The sequence below is a fragment of the Rhinopithecus roxellana genome, chromosome 3 (assembly GCF_007565055.1).
Source record: "Rhinopithecus roxellana isolate Shanxi Qingling chromosome 3, ASM756505v1, whole genome shotgun sequence".
NCBI lineage: Eukaryota > Metazoa > Chordata > Mammalia > Primates > Cercopithecidae > Rhinopithecus > Rhinopithecus roxellana.
Window position 1 is genome coordinate 38,015,282 of NC_044551.1, and position 13,481 is coordinate 38,028,762.

Here is a 13,481-nt window from a genome sequence, read left to right on the forward strand (position 1 = left end):
TACTAAAAATACAAAAATTAGCCAGGTGTGGTGGTGGGTGCCTGTAGTCCCAGCTACTCAGGAGGCTGAGGCAGGAGAATCACTTGAACCTGGGAGGCAGAGGATGCAGTGAACCGAGATCGCACCACTGCACTCCAGCCTGGGTGACACAATGAGACTCTGTCTCAAAAAAAAAAAAAAAAAAAAAGAGGGATGGTTTATTTATATGTTCATGTCTGGGGCATACATTCCTACTATTTGCTAATAGCCACTTCTCCTCCATTTCTAGAGAAAGGGAGAATTTCATATACGTTTTTGTCTCCCTGAAATTAAGCATGGCCATGTAAATTGCTTTGGCTAATGAAATGTAAGAGTGATGGGGTCAGTAGACGGGCACACTTACTTGCTCGAGTTTGTTCTGCCAAGCTTGCTCTTCTTCTGTCATTTTGAGCTTGGAAGCACGTGTTGACATGGAAGTTGTTGTCACATGTATTTGACCATGGCATGGAGACCAGCTACGTTGGAGACCCAGTTGCATTTGCAATGAACTTTGCATGAGCAAGAAATAAACCTCTGTTGAGATTTGGGTGTGATTTTTCAATGTAGCATAACCTAGGCTAGATTGGTTGATATTTGCAACACTCTTTGGCTAGCCCTGTGCCAGTTGTTGAGGATACAGAGGAAAACAAATCATTGTGTGTGCCCTTGACATGGCAGGGAGTGAGAAACAAGATGGCGGAGAAGTCTCATATCAGGAGCAATGAAAAAGAGAGCAGCTGCAAAGGGGCCATGGGAAGGTTTTGCAGATATGTTTTGGGTTTCAAGTATTTTTTTCCTTTGCTTGGCATTTGGAGCCCTCCACAATTAGGTCTTATTCTCATTTTTCTGACTCTTCATTTTAGTTCCTGGGTTCCTCCATGCAACAAATATGTATTGACTGTCAGGTACTGTGCCAAAAGTTAAATGCAGCAGTAAATGAAGCAGACAATCCCTGTCCTCATGGGATTGACAGTTTAGTGGAAAAAGATGTTAAATTAATTTCCCACCAGAGTGAGTGTTATGAAGGAGCAATGTACCAAAGGGAAACTAATCTGGATTTACCCAGGAAATGAGCAGCAGAAAAGGAGGAAATGATTTTAACTGGAGGAGACCGATTTTTGTTTAAGTGTCCTTATGTGAAAAACAGTATGTCCTGCTCAGGACTCTGAGGTCAGTCTGTAGAGCTAAGGAGAAAGTTGAAGGCAGTGAGTGGCTGAAGGTGAAGCTATAGGGATAAGTGTGGGCAAAGGCCAGTCACTGAATGCTTGGTCACCAGGTCAGCCAAGCGTTGTGCATCTCACTCCCAGAAAAAATGGAAAGCAGTCTAAAAGTCATATCTTAGAAAATAAAATGCTCAAATTTTTATTTTGAAGATTGTTCTATCAATAGAGTTCAGAATGGATTTTAAAGATATAACTAAATACAGATAGAACTGTAAGGAAACTTCAGCAATTGGCAGATAAGAGAAGGTGGTGGCTTGGAAAGGATGCCTTAAAAGAAGGCTTGATAGAAGAGGGCAGCTTCAAAACGTTTTGAAAACAAGTTTCAGTTGAACATATGATTATGGTTGATAAATCACAACCTCATTATATGGATTTGAAGGAAAGGAAAGCTCCAAGGATAATTCCAATTATCTAAATCACCAAAGGTGCAGTAGTGCCACTGCTGATAAAGTAAACTCATTCTAGGTCAGTGTGGAAGAGGGAATTAAATTTGAGGCGTGAGAAATCTAAAGGATTCATGTGCACCCATCTCTTAGGATAGATCCTTCTGTACTGTGTTTGTATTGAAGATTGTTCAGTTCCCTCTGCTTGACTGTTAAAGCTGTGAGAGCAGAAACAATATCTGATTCATTCATCTCATACATCAATCCTCTACCACCAGGGTTTCAGGGATGAGCTTTGCATGGAAAAAGCACAAGGACATGCTCACCCAGTGAGTAAATTCAGCAAATCTGATTTGTTGAACCCAAGTTGGAGGAAGCTGTTCACGTTGCCTTCACTTCAGGTCTCATTGCTGGGTTCCTGGTCCCACATCATTGTGGCTTCTTTGCAAATTGTACCCAGATTTGGTTCACCTGAGGTGAGCACACAATAAGTGGTTATTTCTCATCCAGCTGAACTATTTGTGCTGCTCTGTTCTGAGGGATTGTCCTGAAACAGGCATTAAAAAATCTGTCTCCTTGGGAGATTTCAGATACATTCTGTTTCAACAAGCTGGAAGTATCTGGAGTCAGAACTCTTTCTGACAGCAACTTTACACAATACATCCTTTGTCTCCTTAAGACCTTAGCAGCAAAGAGAATAAATAACTAAGTCAAAATGAAGACATTTACCAGTACCTTTGCAATGTAGTTTATGAGCTTCAGAATGGACAGATGTCCTTTTTAAAACCACATATGCACCAAAGGATGACTGAAATATTACCATTAATACTCTATTCTTCAGCTTAAGCCTTTGGTTTCTGCTAAAAGGTAAATCCATCTTGCCTGCCCTCCAATCTTTCCTCTCAAATGCTGGGATCATGCTCGAGCTATTTGTATTTATTTACACTTGAGTTCATATAAGATTTAAAATCTTTCTTGAGGGCAGGATTGCTTTAGGAAAACCATCTGGTGTTCTAGCAAGGGCACTGGGACTTGGAGTCAAAGTCTGGAGGACTTTCAGTCTCTTACACTATGTGCTTTGGGGAAATGAATGAAATATTTGAGGCTCAATTTTGTTATCTGGGAATCGGACATTCTCATCCCCACTCTGCATATCTGTAACAAATTTTAATAGAGAGTTTCAGAGTGTCTATCTAAATCATCACTTCTCTTTTTCTTTAAGAACTGTTTTCCCATTTTCCCCCAGTCAAGAAGGAAAGCTCAAGCAGCATGTATCATCTAAGTGACTCACCAGCCAAAGTTGAGCAGACAGAGGTAGCCCCCAAATCTAGTTGAACCAATTATATTCTCTCTTCCAGAGCTTCAGAATTGTGATTTAAAGGTGACAGCTCATCTGCTCTGGTGGCTGAAGCTGGACTTTATAATCTGGGAGCCACAGGATGTCCTTAGTCTTTTTGAGTCAACTAAGGAGTCCCAAAATCTGATTTTCAGGGAGAGGAAAAGAAGCAGAGGTGCCAATAGGAGCAAGGACTGGAAACTAAGCATGCATTCTGGGTTACTGCTCACATTCCAGATCTTTATTCCTGATTTCGCCATGGTCTAGGAGTGACATTCCTGGCCTTGGGCTTTCTCAGGAATTCCTGTATCCTTATAATAATTTCCATCTTTTTGGTTAATCTAGCACAGGGTGATTTCTATGTCTTACAAGTAAAATGGCCTTATCAGATTAATACACTGGTGTAGAGAGCCAGCAGGACGAGGGGAAGGATGCCCTGTCATCTTATGGAGTTGATTAGGCAGAAAAATAGACAATTGGAAAACTCGTTCATCATTGGTGGATTCCCATTCACTGATTTGGCTTAGGTTCCCAAATACCTGAAAATAGTCAAAACTGATGGACATTTTTCACTCTGACTTTTTTGAGATTTTGTACATCTTATTCAATTCTTTCTTTTTTCCTACAACAGCATTTCTATTTGCTTTATACTTTAATATGTGTATGACTTTAAGTTATAATTGATGTATGATAAACTGCATATATTTAAAGTGTACAATTTGATAAGTTTTGATATGTGTATGGTCTGTAAAACCATCACCACAATCAAGCCAATGAATATAACCATCACTCCTAAAAGTTCTCTATGGTTCTTTGAAATCTATCTGTCTCCCACCCCCAACTCCTTCCAGGTTCCCCAGCAATCACTGATCTGCTTACTGTCATTATAGATTAGTTTGCATTTTAAAGGATTTTATATGGACTGGATTATATAGTATGTGCTTTCTTCAGAAATCAGTCCTGCAATAAATTTTTATGCACTTGGGCTCTGAGAATACAACCAAGAGCTAGGCAGTCACAGTTCCTGCTATCATGGAGCTTCAGTCTACCAAGAAAGGCAAGTAATGAATAAATAATTACCATAAGGCTTGTTGTGTGATTTAATGAGAGGAGAAGCATCTGTGGAGGTCTACACTAGGGAGAATCTAACTTAGGGACTTATGAGAAGGTCTAGTAGGAGTTAGGCCAGTAAGGAGTGCAAAAGCAGGGGTAGGGTCCAGGCAGAAGAAACAGAGCATGAGAAGGTTCAAAGGAAGGAGAAAATGTGGCCTATTTAAGGAAGAGAAAGGGCAGTGTGGCTGGAGGCCTCCAGGAGAGGAGCAATAGAGGGGGATTGTGGAGAGGCAAGCCAGTTACTGAGGTCTTATGGTTCAGATTCTCTTTCCTTTTCACTTCTGTGAAATTACCACCCCTTCTACCCTGGCACTCACCCAATGTTTCCACTAGTACCTTGTCTTCTTTCACTTCTTTGCCAAGAAATGCTCTCCATTATGGTTGTGACAAAGGAAAAATAAAATTAGAAAAGGAATTGAATTACCCAGAGTTGTACAGCCAACTGGGGCCAAGGTATGGTTACAACTCAGCTCTGCAAACTCCAAGGCCAATACTTCTGCACACCTACAGGGTAGAATAGAACGTCAATTACCCACTGCTTTTGAGCACCTGACGTCACAGCAGACCCAGGCATCATGGTAGAAACCAAGAAGTGTAGTTCTGTCAACTGTCAAAGACAGGATTGAAAGAAGCGTTCGTTGACACACATACCCCATGCTACTTAGCACTTGATTACCTACTGGCAATAAAGCCTGTTTATGCCATCCCTTACATTTTTCTTAAATTTAATGAAGTAATTAATGCTATAAAAAGCTATGAAAATATAAATGTAAGAAAGCATGTTGCATAATTAATAATATATGCATATGCATAGCAGGGTGTTTCTTTTGGCATACATATGCATATGTCATTAATTGAAACATAATCAATTTGTTTTACTGCCAGGATATTGGTACAAACCATACTGCCTGTATGTTAGCTCCCAGTCTGACTCCAGGGTTATATTACATTGATCACACAGGAGGACCAGCAGAAGGGACAAGGGGCAAGAGTGCAGGGCCAGAGAACTGGGATACCAGCTGGCTTCCAGACTCAGTTGTGCATTAACTCACTATGTAACTTCAGTTATTTTTTCTCTGGGCTTCAGTTTCTCTGTAAAGTTGAAGGTTGGACTACATTGGTTGTTTACATAAATAAAAGCAGCATATCTCTTTAAAAAAATCTTAAAGGAAACTGATATATAAAGTTTGGAGTAGGGCTTTGGTCTAGTTCAATGTTCTCCTACTCCATGCTCATCCTGTGCTCCTCAACCCTCTCTAATTTAGTTTGAATCATCCTGGAAAAGTCTCTGCAGTGATTTTTTCCCCTTACAGGAATACCAGTTACAAACAATCATATTAGGCCACCTAATACAGTGTGGAATACTCGATAGGAACTCAAGGAACTTGGTTTCAAACGTGGGCTTGGTTTCAAACCCAATTAGCAGTGTGATCACACATCACGCTTCTACTCAACTTGCATGTCTTGCACTTCTCATCTATCAAGAAAGAGGGTAATCCTTATCCTCCTTTATCATATAGAGGTATTAAATATTTCATATCAAAATGCTCTGAATGTAAAGTGTACAGTAAGAAGACAAAAACAGTCTTTTTCTAAGGGTCAAGGATGTAGACGCTGAACCCAATTGCTCTGCCACTCACTAACTGGGTGACCTTGATAAGTTACTAACCTCTGTGTGTGGCAGTTTCCTTATCTGTAAAATGGACATTGTAATATTGTCTATGTATAAATTATCAGGCTGATAAAGCTATTACACTTAAAAGCAGTGTTTACACACAATTAATGTGTATCATTAGTATTGTTACTATTTTTATTGTCATTATCATTGGTGGAAAGCAGCAGGTCACTGAGGGTGAGGAGGCCTGGATTCTAACCTTGAACCTACTACTCCCTAAATGTGAGTCTGAATCAAATGAAAAGGCCCACATCAGAGAATTCGGCAGGTCACATGGGAGGAGAGATGAAATTAAATGTTGATATTAAAATGCTTCCAGAAATTAGCACATCTTTACAAATATCGAGTTTAGTTATGTCTTCCAAAGACAAACCTAAATAAAACAACAGTATTGAAAAATGATCCTGAGAGTTAAATGGAGGTTTAACAGGACATTCAAATTTCCTATTTCAGTTTTGGCTGAAGCATGAAGAAAATAGATGCTAGATTTTAAAATAGGCCTATCATACAGGATTTGCAAAAAGGAGATGGCAGATAAATCATTTACCACCTTGAGTCACCCACCCACCTCATGCTATGCAGTTGGAATGTCTGAGAAGAGACTGAGAGGATTTGGGGAGAAAAATGCCAGTGTGCTGTGAGTCTTCCTGCCATAGGGAGGCTTGGGCAGGAGCCTGCCCCTCACCTAGGTAGAAGGCCTTTGAGACTACTTTCTACTAAGTTTCTCTTTCTGGTGGAGTCTGAGGAATGGAGAGTGGTGGTAGGGAAAATTTTAGTAGAGGAATAGACTGGTCATCATTCTTGAGAAAGTGGCTGACCAGAGCAAAGTGTAGATTATGAAGGTAGGGATCAAACGGTATTCTCAGAGCAAGGCTCTCAGTGCAAAGGATCCCTAAGCAATTCTAGTGAATCAGATGTGGGCTACATGTGCTAGATCCTGGAATGGCATCACTTTAGGCATTTCCAAGAGGACCTCCTGAAAATAAAAAGGTCTCACCTAAAAGAGGCTGGAGATGTACTGCCCAATTCCCAGGGACTCAGTAAGGAGCTGCAAGTCATGAGGCAAAAGAAAGATGCATAAGTCCCCTTCAAGGAGCTATGGATGCCAGGCACTCACTGATAAAAGCTTTCTGAAAACCCCCCTCAAAGTAGACAGTCACATGTCCACAACTCCCAAGGCTGGGTAATGCAACGTCAGTGCATGACAATGTCAGTCAAGCCAGAACTTTCCTGTTCCACTCCGCCCTACACCTGCAATCCTGAAGAGACTGGAAATCTTGGCCAGCAAAATGGAGGAAGGGTTGATGCACAAGGTGGGGAAAGAGATTAGAAGCCATACATGATCTGTACTCCTGTCAATCATTTGCAAGTTTTCACCTATAAAGTGTACAAATTAGGTATTCAGAGACGTTTTCCTATTAAATTTAAAGTTCTGACTACCATACCATGTAGGACTAGATATTTCATTCTCTGGATTGAGCTGTGCATATTACCTCAAAAAAGCCATGAGGCCACTACGGGCAGAGAGGAGCTAATAGCACTATTCAAAAAGACAAAATGAGACAAAAGTACAGTGCATTATAACATTTCTCAGATCATACTTAACAAATTAATTATTATCAGATGCTAAACTACATATTATGGAAATCAGATCTTTTATGCAAAAGATGGAGAAATTTGTTGTTGTTGTGTTAAATTGAGAAAGATGAAATTAGTTTCATCCTGTAAGCTGTGTAAATCAAAAGGCTGTGACCAAGATGTTTAGATCTCAGAATTAAGTTGTGATCCCAGGGTTATTCTGGGACAGAGCTAACCTCACATATAGGTTAAATAGTTTACTATCCAAATTCTGTAATTGTAGAGGGATTTGAGGCTTCCACCATATCCTCTACCATCTGCTTAAAAGTATATATACTTAATATTTCATTTGATGCTCACGATTATTCTTTTTGCTTCAAAACTTTGGTTTCTGCAGCAATTAATATCCCACAGTCACACTTTGTCATCTTTAGTCACTTACACCTCAGTCTAACTGGGCAGGAAGCATTTTTGAATACTAGCTTTGGAAGGGGAGTTGGATGGCTTCTGTGTGCTTGGGGGAAGTCAAGGAGGAAATGCTCTGAAGTCAACATTTGCCATTGTCTAATTGACTCAGCTATGCTCTGGGTCCCAGAAATGTCCTATTATTTACTTTACTATTATTTGAATTTCTTTAAACCATGACAGAGAAGTTGAATTTAACAATTCTGTTAGGACATTGGAATATCAGAAGAAAACCTAAGGGTCATCCAGAATTGGGAAGGTAACTACATTTCACTTTGCATGTCAACTCCCAACATGGTACTGATGGACTGCAGCATATGGCTAAAAATGACTGTAAGGTCTGTCCTTACTGAGGGGATCATGATGACATCTATGGGTGAAAGCAGGAAAGGTAAGCCATCTCTTTTCCAATGTGGATCTCTGCAATCTGCACCCACCCAGGTTCTTCCCCTCTAACCTGCCACTCTCCACAGATAGGGCTATTTGACTTCCAGTTTCCTCCTCTGTAAAAGGGTGACAACAGTTCCTGTAGCATAGAATAATTGTGAAGTGCAAGAGAGCTAACGTGTGTAAAGTGTTGACACACACCTTGCCTATACTAAGTGCCCAATATTTGGTAGTTATCAAGTGTTTCCACAACTTTACAAGATGAGATTATTCTCATCTTTCAGGTAATTTTAAAATATTATTAAAGGGTTCCAATTGAGAATCACAACACCATTCAGCTGTGAGTTACCAAATGAAGGTTTGAATCTAGACCTTTTGTGGCTCTGAACTCATGCATTTTCTGCTATACCATTCTGCCTTGTAGGAACTGAAATCTGATTATTTAGATTATAGCCTTGGACCTAGGATCTAATCACTTGCCCGTGATTTCTTGGATGATATGTCTGAATTCAGAAGCTTATCTGTTGCTGGAGTTCTCATTACTATTGATCCCTCTCCCCCAACCCCTCATATCTAAGCCTTCAAGGTTGACTTATGGGCTGACCTAGGATCTGACGTCTGTCCCAATGACCTCAGGTACCCAACTCCTGCAAACAGAGCTGTCTTTCCAACTGCTATGCCAGTCAGCAAATCTAGCTTACTCAGTCAGTGATTTTTTTTTTTTATGGAGCCCTATGTGCCAGGCATTATTCTATGCAAAAACAGCAAATGGTTACAGCTCATGCCCTCAATCTAATGTGAACAAAGTCACAAAAATATCTAGCTATGAGCTTCAATAATCAATATGAAGGAAAAGTACAGTGTAAAACAAGGGGATCTGACCTTGTTTGGGAAGTCAGTTTTTGAATCTCTTTCAAACCACATCTCTTTATTAGTATTTTGGGGATAAGAAAAGTTGTCACCTCATGCTGGTGTTATAAGGATTAAATGATGGGATTATAAAGCGCTAAGCACAGTGACTGGCACAAAGAACATTCACAAATGTCGCAATGGCTGCCACTATTATGACTTTTATTATTCCATCTTTTATGGAATAAGCATTTATCTTGAGAATCGAAGACGGTAGAGACTTTGGTCAGGAATTTCTCAGTTCTAACTTGCCGCCCTTTTCCTCTCCTGCTGTAGTTAATTGGGCCATGCATGGCTAAATCTCAATATATAAAATGTGGTACATTATCATCTAGTTAAAGAGCCAACTGAGGACGTTTTTCAGTCCCTAGGAAGGTCATAGCTGAAAGCAAAACTTGTCTCTGAACTCCCCATCTGAGGTTCTATTCCACCACACATCTTGTTATACTTTTTCGTTTTAAGATGATATCCCAATAAAAACTAAATTTTCACAAGTTGATAAAATAGCCTAACATGCAACAATCTAGACTCCACATATGCAACACAACTTTAGGAATTTCTGTTTTTGCTACTTTTTTCTTTGTTACATAACCAAATGCTCAAGCAGCCCAGACTGTAATCAGCAGCCCACGATATCTTTGATTTCATCAGTTGTTTGAACCCAGAAGGTCCTCTCACCTGAATCTTCTCAGTAGGAATCCTATCGGGAAAGTCAATGACAGGTTGAGATGATTGGGCTCTGCAGATCTAAAATGCTATTTGATGCTTGTTTTTAATTCCTAGCATCAAAACCAAGCAGAGCAGAAAACAAATGTGAAATGAGAAAGATAAAAGGATGCAGATTAAAAAGAGGGGGCCGGGACAGGAGGAGCTTGGAGCGGTAGCAATTGCCACAATTCAAAACGGCTGGCGTAGATACCATCTGCAGTGGTGGCAGCAGCGTTTCCCAGATTCCCTTGCAAACTTACCAGATAAACATGCACGTGGGCCTCGCCTGAAGTGACGGATCATGGACTCTCTAACAGGCAAAAGAATCAAAGCTCTCAATGAGACTTGCTTATTCGAAGGGAAGGAGTATCAATTTTTATTCCCTGCAGCAGCCTGAGATCCCAATCTCCTTTATCGTCGCTATACTTAAAGAAGATGAACAAGACATCCAACTAAATGCAAACTGTCACACTGTACACCATGCGGGCCCCTTGCCTGCTCCTGGTGCCTACCAGCTGTTATTAAGATCCACAGCCTACTCTGCCTCAAGTCTTGCTGTTGTTCCATAGATGCTCAAGTAGTTTTGTACCCTAAACAGAGCAAACATGGCTTTGTCAGTGGATTCTTTACTGTTTGTTCATTAGCTTGTTCGTTCGTTCGTTCATTCATTCATTCATTCATTCATTCATTCATTCATGTAGCTGTTGAGCATCTACTTTTGCCAGGCACAATTTTAAGCACAGAGAAGTACAGAATACAATAGAAAAAGCCATTGCTCCACTGCTCTCATGGAGCTTACATTTTACTGGCCTTGGACCATTTATGAATCTTACATTTATTGAACACTTTTTATCTGCTAAGATTTATAACAGGTGCTGGGAGAACAAAAGTGAGTAAGAACATGTACCCTGCCATCTAGTGATGCCAAAAGCTCAAGCAGAAAATTGTATTACTAAGTGGCAGGGACAGTATTAGAGAGAGGCCTAAGAGAGGATAATTAAATTAGAATATGTAGAAAAAAATATAAAATAAAGCTTCTCAAAAGGACTTGGATTCATTTTTCTGTTTTGTAGTTATTTATTCATGCAATAAATAGTTGAATACCTCAAAATGCTTAGAAGAGTATCAGGCACACAAAAACCCTAGATAAATGTTAACCTTTGCTGTTATCCATATTATCTTTAGCCAGGCATGGTATTAGACACATAGTAATATAAGGAAGCTAAAGGCAGCTGAACCTATAAGGAAAATGAGACCTGGAAAGTTAAGTAACTTTTTCAAGCTGGAAGTAGAATGCAAATCTCCAGACACCTAGTCTGGTTCCTTTCCAATACGATGCTGTTTCACATACTACGAACATAGAAGTGGAATTCATTGTAGAAGTCTCTATTTTTAAAAATGAATAATGAGTTTTTAACACACTTTTTGTAGACAGGCTCAGAGAGAAAATGTGTCTGAATTCATCCTTTCTCAGCTGTATCAGACCCAGAAAATTCTTCTGGAGTAATGCTCAGGGAGAGAAAGCTTGGGATTGTGTCACCATCTGTTCTAAGTAAATATCACCGCTGGCCTTGATTTAGCATCCTCTTTTCCTGGGATCTCCATGTTCGGGTTTAGAAAAGGATACCAGGACACAGGGCAGTCAGCCATGGTCAACTGGGGAATAGCTAAAGAAAAAAAAAATCAATCCCATCCACAGTCTCTCATGAATCCACAGAGCCCGCTGAACACATAGGCACTTGGGTTTGGAAAGACCCTAGAGAACATGATTCCTCAATTCCTGCTGCAGAGAGATGCAGTTTGGATATTTAAATCCAGGCATCTCTTGCCCGTGGGTTATGTTTCCAAAGGCAAATATTGTCAAAGGAATCATTCCGTCATGCTGTGCTGTGGGTGGCAGCAGGCTGAGGGCACTGGGAACAGAGCCAAGACTGGGGAATATAGCACAAGGGAGACATGGGTTGTAAGGTGTGGAGGAGTGATGGGGTCAGAAGCCTGGCAGTTAAGTCACAAATGTTACTGGGCGGAGCAATGTAGGATGGCCAGAGCTCATGCAAACATGAACCCACCGGAAATGAAGTCTTCAAAGTTTAGTGGTGCTAGAGAACCCAGAAACTGAGCTACATGAAGCAAACAGCTACATGTTGCCAGCAGCAAGCAAAGGATCATAACATGGAGATGATTTCTGACCTAGTCTCACCTGCCTTCCATTGCTTTTTGTTTTGTTGAAAGCCAGTTGTAAGCAAGCTGGCCAAAAGTCCCTAGGATGTGACCTTTCAGTTGTCACTGGGTTAGGTTTTCACGCAGAGGTGGGGCACAGACAGAACTCTGGCTGTAAACTTACTTATGATGTTCGACCTTGATGAAAAACTTACAAGGAATAAGCTCTTAGTAAGAAGTGGAAAAAGAGCATTTATTCATTCATTCAAATATTTGTTCAGTACCTACTATGTGCCAAACACTGTGTTCAGTACAGAAGATAACATTGGCAGAGAAAGGCAGTCATACATAGTCTCTGCCCTCTCATAGTTTACAAACTGGTTTAGGAGAACAGATGAAAATCAAAGAAGTGCAAAGAGATAGAGAAAGAGAAAGATTGCTGCAGAATGCAGAATGTGCTCCAAAAGAGAAGTACCCAGTGCTGTCAACAGAAAATGAACTATTCAAGGTGGTCAAGGAAAGCCTTCTGAGGAAGTGACAATTTGAAGTTTGCAGAAAGAAACTAGGATGAGGTAGGGAAGAAGAACACCCTAGTTCTTCTGCTAATGGGCTTTGGCAGGAGGGTTGTGGTGAGAATAAATGCCTAGTTTATTTCAAAATTTAAGTTGTATGGTTAACTAATCAATTTACAAAGCAGTTTAAATCTGGCAGTAGAACCCACTGAACCTACTGAATTTTCTCAGTAGGAATTCTATCGGGAAAGTAATGACAGGTTGAGATGCTAGATGTTGTATGCTAGATGTTATGCAGAGTCCAAGTTTAGAAGTTACAGATTCTGTCCTCAAGAAGATATATTGAAAAGAGGTGTAAAGTTACCTAAAGTTTCTGTTGAATTCTTCCTATGTGCTAGATGCTTTACATTTGCTGTTTAACATCTAGAGGTAGCTACTTTTTTCCCCCAATTATCAGATGGGAAACTGAGGTTCAGATACATAACTCACAGACCTCAGCCTGCTAGTTACATATCTGTCTGATTGCCAAGCCCATGCACTTTTCATAAAACAAAATGCCTCTTATCAGAACCCTTTATGAAAACTTGCCAGAAAGATTTTGGGTGCCAACTGCTTTTTCCCCTTCAGCAGAGCTCTATTTAGAACTGAACTATGGATGTGTGTGTGTGTGTGTGTGCAACCACACATATATACAGTTTAAAACATTCACCTTTCAGTAGTACACACTAAGGGTACACATAAACTCTGTCTGTCTCTCTCTCTGTCTCTCTCTCTGTCTCTCTCTCTCCTCCTCCTTCTCTCTCTCAGGGTACTAATATGCAAAAGATCCAGATATGTAAAGGCACTCAGTCCTTAGCCATAGGAACATAAATTCAATCTTTCTTCATTGGCTCAGTCTGCCCTTCAGGATCTTAAGAAAGTGCAGGTCATCATTATGCACATCAGTTATCGCAGTATGGTAACTGGCTTGATGTGCTGCTTAATGGAGTGTTACCAAGTCATAAAATGCCAATA